Genomic DNA, 6202 nt, shown 5'->3' with positions numbered 1-6202 from the left:
CTCTGCTTGTCTCAAAACACTTTTTACTCTTTTCAAAAATTTTACTTCATTATCAAAATTTTTCCTCAAATCCTCAGTTTGAGTTCAGATACGCTCGAAGATGCATCCGAATCCCTCAAACCAAGGCTCTGATACCAACTTGTAACAACGTAAATTTCAAAACAAATTTTTCATTATTCGTCAACCAAGTTCATATAAAAACATTCTCAAATATTTCCAATATTAGTTTTTGAAACATAACATACCCCAAGATCATAAAATCAAACTCTCTCTCAAGTGTGTACGAGTCACGCCGGTGCCTTCCCACGGTCCTCGCTAGTACCTGAAACACATAACACAACAACTGTAAGCATAAATGCTTAGTGAGTTCCCCAAATACCGCATACAACATATACGCCACTCGAGGCAATAATACGACCCTCCGGTCGGTGTGTCTCAGCGGGACTCTCCAGTCCCGTAGCTCGTTGGACCCTCTGGTCCGGTCATAGCTCGTTGGACCCTCCGGTCCAGTCTATAACAACAAACATATATCACATAGCACATAATCTCATACGTAACACATAAGACCCTCTGGTCAACACATAATACCACTCTAGGTAAAGTATAATGAGAAGACTCACCTCAGGTGTCTCGGTAAGTCTCTGACTCGGTACAAATGTGATCTAGCCTCCGCCTAATCACATAAAGTAAATACTCTCATAAATATAACTATACTCAAACCTTTCTTAACACCATCAGAAGGGTAAAAGACCATTTTACCCCTCTCTTGGCTTAAAGGCCTCACTGTTGACCAAACCCTAAAAGTCAACAAAAGTCAACGGTCAAACTTTGACCCGACTCGTCGAGTACACTTGGGCGACTCGGCGAGTCTACACGTGTCCACTGACTCTCTTAGTCCCTCTCTCGGCACGTCGAGTCCTTACCCTTACTCGACGAGTTACACCTGGCATGAATCGCGGGGCCACCTCGACTCAACTCGCCGAGTCTCAAGAACAACTCGGCGAGTTCCGCCTTGAACTCCAGTCCCCTAACTCCCCCTGACTCACCGAGTTATTACCCCAACTCGATAAGTCTACTCACTGAGTGATTTACGGGAAACCCTCATCCTACTCGTCGAGTCTGCTCTACGGACTCGGCGAGTTCATGCCATGCACAAACTCCATAGGCCTCCTGAGGTCATATCTGTTCCTTAAATTCATAGATCTGGCCTTCCCAAGCATAATAATCACATAAAGTTCAGACCTTGACACTCATATAACATCTAAATGGTCTAACTTGGTGATTTAGCCCCAAAAATGACATCCCAAGCTCATGGCTCCCAAAATAACTCATAAAGCTCCAAGGGTTAAGGTCTCTGGACCTCTTTGGGTCCAGATCCAAAGCATAGACTCGAGAAGGGACCAATTTCTCCACTTATCCATCCTCTAAAGGGGGTTAGAAAACCCTAACTCTAAGAATCAACACCAAAACTAAAGAAGGTCTGAACAAATACCTCAATATGATCTCTATGAACTCAGAAGTCACCAAAATCACACCTCCTTCAGCCTCCTCTTGCCTTGGTCACCTCCTTCTTGCAAATACACCAACAAAAAGGATCAAGAATAGCCTCTCCTTCCTCACAAACGCTCTAGATCTCTTAGGGTTTCTCTCTGGGGTTTGGTAGCTGCAAATGACGGCCCTAAGGGCCTTTAAATAGGTCCCAAAACAAGGAAATTTGGGTTTAATTAAACAGTGTGGACTCGCCGAGTCCACTCATGAACTCGCCAAGTCCGGCTGTAAACCTGGATACGAATCTGCGACCATACTTGGCGAGTTTCAACACCAACTCGTCGAGCCTCCTCACAACTTCCAAAAAAATAGGGAATAAAATATTATACCTGGGAATCCGGATGTTAAAAAAACCCATCAAAAATCGAGTAATTTGGGGGGTTTTATGGAAGGGAAAGAGCATGATTCAAGCAAGGAATGAGATGGGGGCTGTGGATCTAACATTTCTTCACTTGGGACTGCTGTAAGAGGTATTATCTTGCATCCTTTTCACTTATTTTTGGTTAGACCTCAAGATCTTGGGAGTTTTAGGGTTTAACTCCCCTTCTTTTGTGATTATGAGCTAAGTGAGACATGATCTGGGGTGGGAAACCTCAGATCTAAACCTTGAGAGGTCCAAGGAGTCCAACTCTCTCAACTTTATTCTGTTCCATTGGATTTGTGAACCTAGGTTGCCATTTTAGAAGCTATTTCACCAAAAAAGACCCTATGAGTGGTGCATGAGCTTAAAGATTGGACCTTTATGTGATTATTGAGTATTAGAAGGTCAGATCTACAAGTTAGAGAAACAGATCTGACCTTAGAAGATCGTTTGAGTGTTGCCATGGAGGAAACTCGTTGAGTCCATAAGAGGACTCGACGAGTCGAGTCGGGTTGCCCCGCGATTCGTGTCCAGTAGTGACCCATCGAGTGAAAGGCTAACTCGACGAGTCGAGTGAGGCCTTAGGAGGATTCTGAGAACACGCATGGACTCGCCGAGTCACCCGAGTTGGCCTTAGGGTTTTGGTACAGCTGATTCATGAGAGGTCAGGGAAGGGTAGAATGGTCTTCTACCCATTCTTTAGAGATGAGGTCAAGGGAATGTATTGATTTGAGATGTTATCATTTTGATAGGAGGAGGCTAGGTCGGGTTATCGAGCACGATAGGGTATCCGATATCATGCGAGGTGAGTCTTCTCACTATACTTTACCTTGAGTGGTAGTTATGTATGACCGAAAGATCTTATGTGCTTATATTGAGTATTATGTTATCCTGTTGTATGTGACATGATATGCATTATGTCTTTGTGATTTATGCTATGCGGAGTTTATAGACCGGACCGGAGGGTCCAACGATTTATGAGGTCGGAAGGCTCAAGCAGACCGGACCGGAGGGTCCAACGAGCTTAGGACCGGAAGGTCCACAGAGTTAGGGCTATAGGGTCCATAGAGTTAGGACCAGAGGGTAAACATAGTTATAGCCTCGAGTGGCTAAGATGTATTGTATGTAGTATTTTGGGGAACTCACTAAGCTTTCTGCTTACCGTGTATGTGTTATATGTTTCAGGTTTCTCAGGATTGCGGGACGGCACCGGCTTGATTGTACACACCAAAGAAAGAGTTATGAGGATCCTGGATTATTAATGAAGTTGTGTTTTGTAAAATTAATAAACGAGATTTTTATACAATATTTTATGAAAAGTATGAGATTTTTAAATGAAAATTTTGTTTGAAAATTTACGGTGTTACAAGTTGGTATCAGAGCCTTGGTTTGAGGGATTCGGATGCACCTTCGGGTATATCTAGACTCAAACTGAGGAATTGAGGAAATTTTCAACATAAATGATTTTTCTAAAACGAGCAAGAGTTTCTAAGAGAAAAACGAGACAGAGTAGTGTGTACAATCAGCCAGAGCCCGAATGGTGATTTCCCAAAATACCCTTACCTTATGTGTTATGAGATATTATGCATGCTAGAGATAGGCTAGGTATTTCATATTTTAGGACTAGAGTGGCCTGATTTGTGATTCCTTAGCCTTGGAGTTGTTGTTATTTGTGGTGCGCTTTCGAGTATGTGCTAAGTAAGGGTATCCAACGGGAATCCTTGTAGAGAGGGGATTTATGTAGAGGAGTAATCTAGGAGAGACACTTAGATGAGCATTGTGGGGACTTCTGAGAGGGTAGTCAGCTGCCTGCGTGGGGAGAAGTTACTCGAGTTTGGTGATATCCTTCGAGTATGAGGAGAGCAAGGAGGATAATAGCCTAGAGGGTTTTTATGTTCTAGTAGAGGTTATTCGATACCCGAATGCTGCTTACTTTGTGCTTTGTGGAACTCTCAATGATGGGAGTCAGCTACCAAGTGAATATGAAGACATTCAGGAGGTAGATGGTTGGCATCAGTAGGAGTTCTTCAGTAGCTGATGGCGGAAGAGTATGGGAGCCTAGGAAGAGGCTAGGAGGTGACCTTAGTCAGATGAGTACGCTGACAGAGTAGACCATTTGGCTGAGGAGCTAGCACGCATATTAGGATTGGTGATTGAGAAGGTCGAGCAGTTACTTAGGGAATCTGGGATGGTCCGTGTAGAGAGTATGGGTAGATGTGAAAGGTAGTATGGGCCCGTACTACTGAAAGCAGAGGACCCATACTCGATGCAGGGAGTATTCTAGACGTTATGAGTAGCAGATCGAGAGGTGATGTCATGGTTCGAGTACCATGCATTGTACCAGATTGAGGAGTGATGTCATGGTTCGAGTACCATGATCGGTAGCATATTGAGAGGTGATGTCATGGTTCGGGTACCATGATTGATGGTCGGTTAATATGTGAAGTCATGGTTCGAGTACCATGATTGGTAGAAGATTAGGGAGTAATGTCATGGTTCGACTACCATGCATTGTAGCAGATTGAGGAGTGATGTCATGGTTCGAGTACCATGCATTGTAGCAGATTGAGGAGAGATGTCATGGTTCGAGTACCATGCATTGTAGCAGATTCAGGGGTAATGTCATGGGCTGAGTGCCATGATTCATAGCAAATGATGCTTGTGGTTCTCCAATGATCCAGTCATGATTGATTAGGTGGAGATCGGATGCGATAGGATATTATGCCAGAGGGCCATGTGGAATGAGTTCGAAGAAGCATCCCTTGAGAGGGAGGTCGAGATAATTTCAAGGTATTTTTGGTGAGATATCAGATGTAGTCGCAAGACTCAAGGATGAGTAAAGATGGTGCTTACGGAGGATTGCGGCCTGAGTGGAGCAATCAGCCAATAGAGGAGAGATGTCAACTTATGTGACTTGAGTGTTGTTATTCCCATTTCCTATGGGGAACATAAGAGGTGTTCAGATTTCGGTTTCTAGGTTTGGGAGTAAACCTTGCGGGTTGACCTTGATAGCGATCTTCCACCAGAGTATCTGGTGGTATGTCTGCCGCGAGGTAATGATATATCAAGAGCAGGTTGTCAGTTGGGTTTGAGATGGTCAAGGACCATGATGCACCCTACTTGAGTATAGTAGGGCGTATATTAGCTGTAGTAGCGGATAATCCAGAAGAGTATATCAAGGGCGGTGGCTCTTTTGTCTATGACGGGTATCAAGTGTGGAATGGAGTCCCTGTTCTGGTTATGATTCATGTGTGGAACGTTGGTTGAGAAGTCAAGGATGAGGAGTATGATGATTCATTATTTCTGGACTGAGAGCCAGGGTTCTTAGTGGGCGATTGAGATTTCTGGTAGTGGAATAGTATGAGATTCTGAATGACTAAGAGGTAGTCATGATGAAAAGTTTCGGAGGATTTCATATGAGATTCGGGGTATTGGAGTTGCTTTATCCCTATCGTGGAGATCATCGAGCGTTGTGTAGCACCTTTCAGGAGTAGGTGCAATGTTACTGGTGGAAACAGTCTGTAGGATAGATTGTCAGTGCGCCAATTGGTGATGGTTCAAGCTCTAAGTGGGGGAGAACCGGGTATTTTATTGAGAGAATCAGAGATATTTTCCAAAGAGGATAGAGAACTAGATATAGAGATCTACGACACAGATTCATGAGACTATGGTTATTGATGGTCAAGGCGAGGTGCAAAGCGAGATATTGCATGTGGTACATGATTGAGAACGAAGGAGTGTCTCCACGGAAGGTGACCATTGGTCGAAGACCTTGTGGTGGTTAGGAATTCTTCGAGGTTATAAAGGTGAGCTCGAGGTGGTTGGCTCATAAGAATAGTCCGGCATTGGAGAAAATTTTGGTTCAATGTATGGGCAGTGATATGCAGTTTGGGGAAGGGCCAGAAGATGATTAGGCAAACGACATCAGGGTCGTTATGAGTATTCTTGCTTGAGTTTGGAGCAATATAGAAGGAAGCTTCAGATCGTCGTCAGCATGTTCTGAGTCATTAACGATTCCTCCGTGTTTCAGTTGGGAGTGGGGATACTTTGAAGTTGCGCGTTGTGCGAAATGAAGATTAGTTATGAGATTTTGAAGGAATGCATTGATGTGTCGGTGAATGATGTTATAAGTAGAAGATCAGTGATTGAGGCAAGACATCGTGATGTTCTGTAATGGTGTTCCGAGGAATCCGAGTATAAGGCCCTGAGTTCCAATTTATTTTTTAGAGTCTTGAGCTTGAGACAGCAAGTGGTGTATCAAGTATCTGCAGTACCAGGGGGAAGCCCTTCGGG

This window comes from Lactuca sativa, chromosome 7, assembly GCF_002870075.4.
Source record: "Lactuca sativa cultivar Salinas chromosome 7, Lsat_Salinas_v11, whole genome shotgun sequence".
Lineage (NCBI taxonomy): Eukaryota > Viridiplantae > Streptophyta > Magnoliopsida > Asterales > Asteraceae > Lactuca > Lactuca sativa.
Note: the sequence above shows the minus strand (reverse complement) of the source record.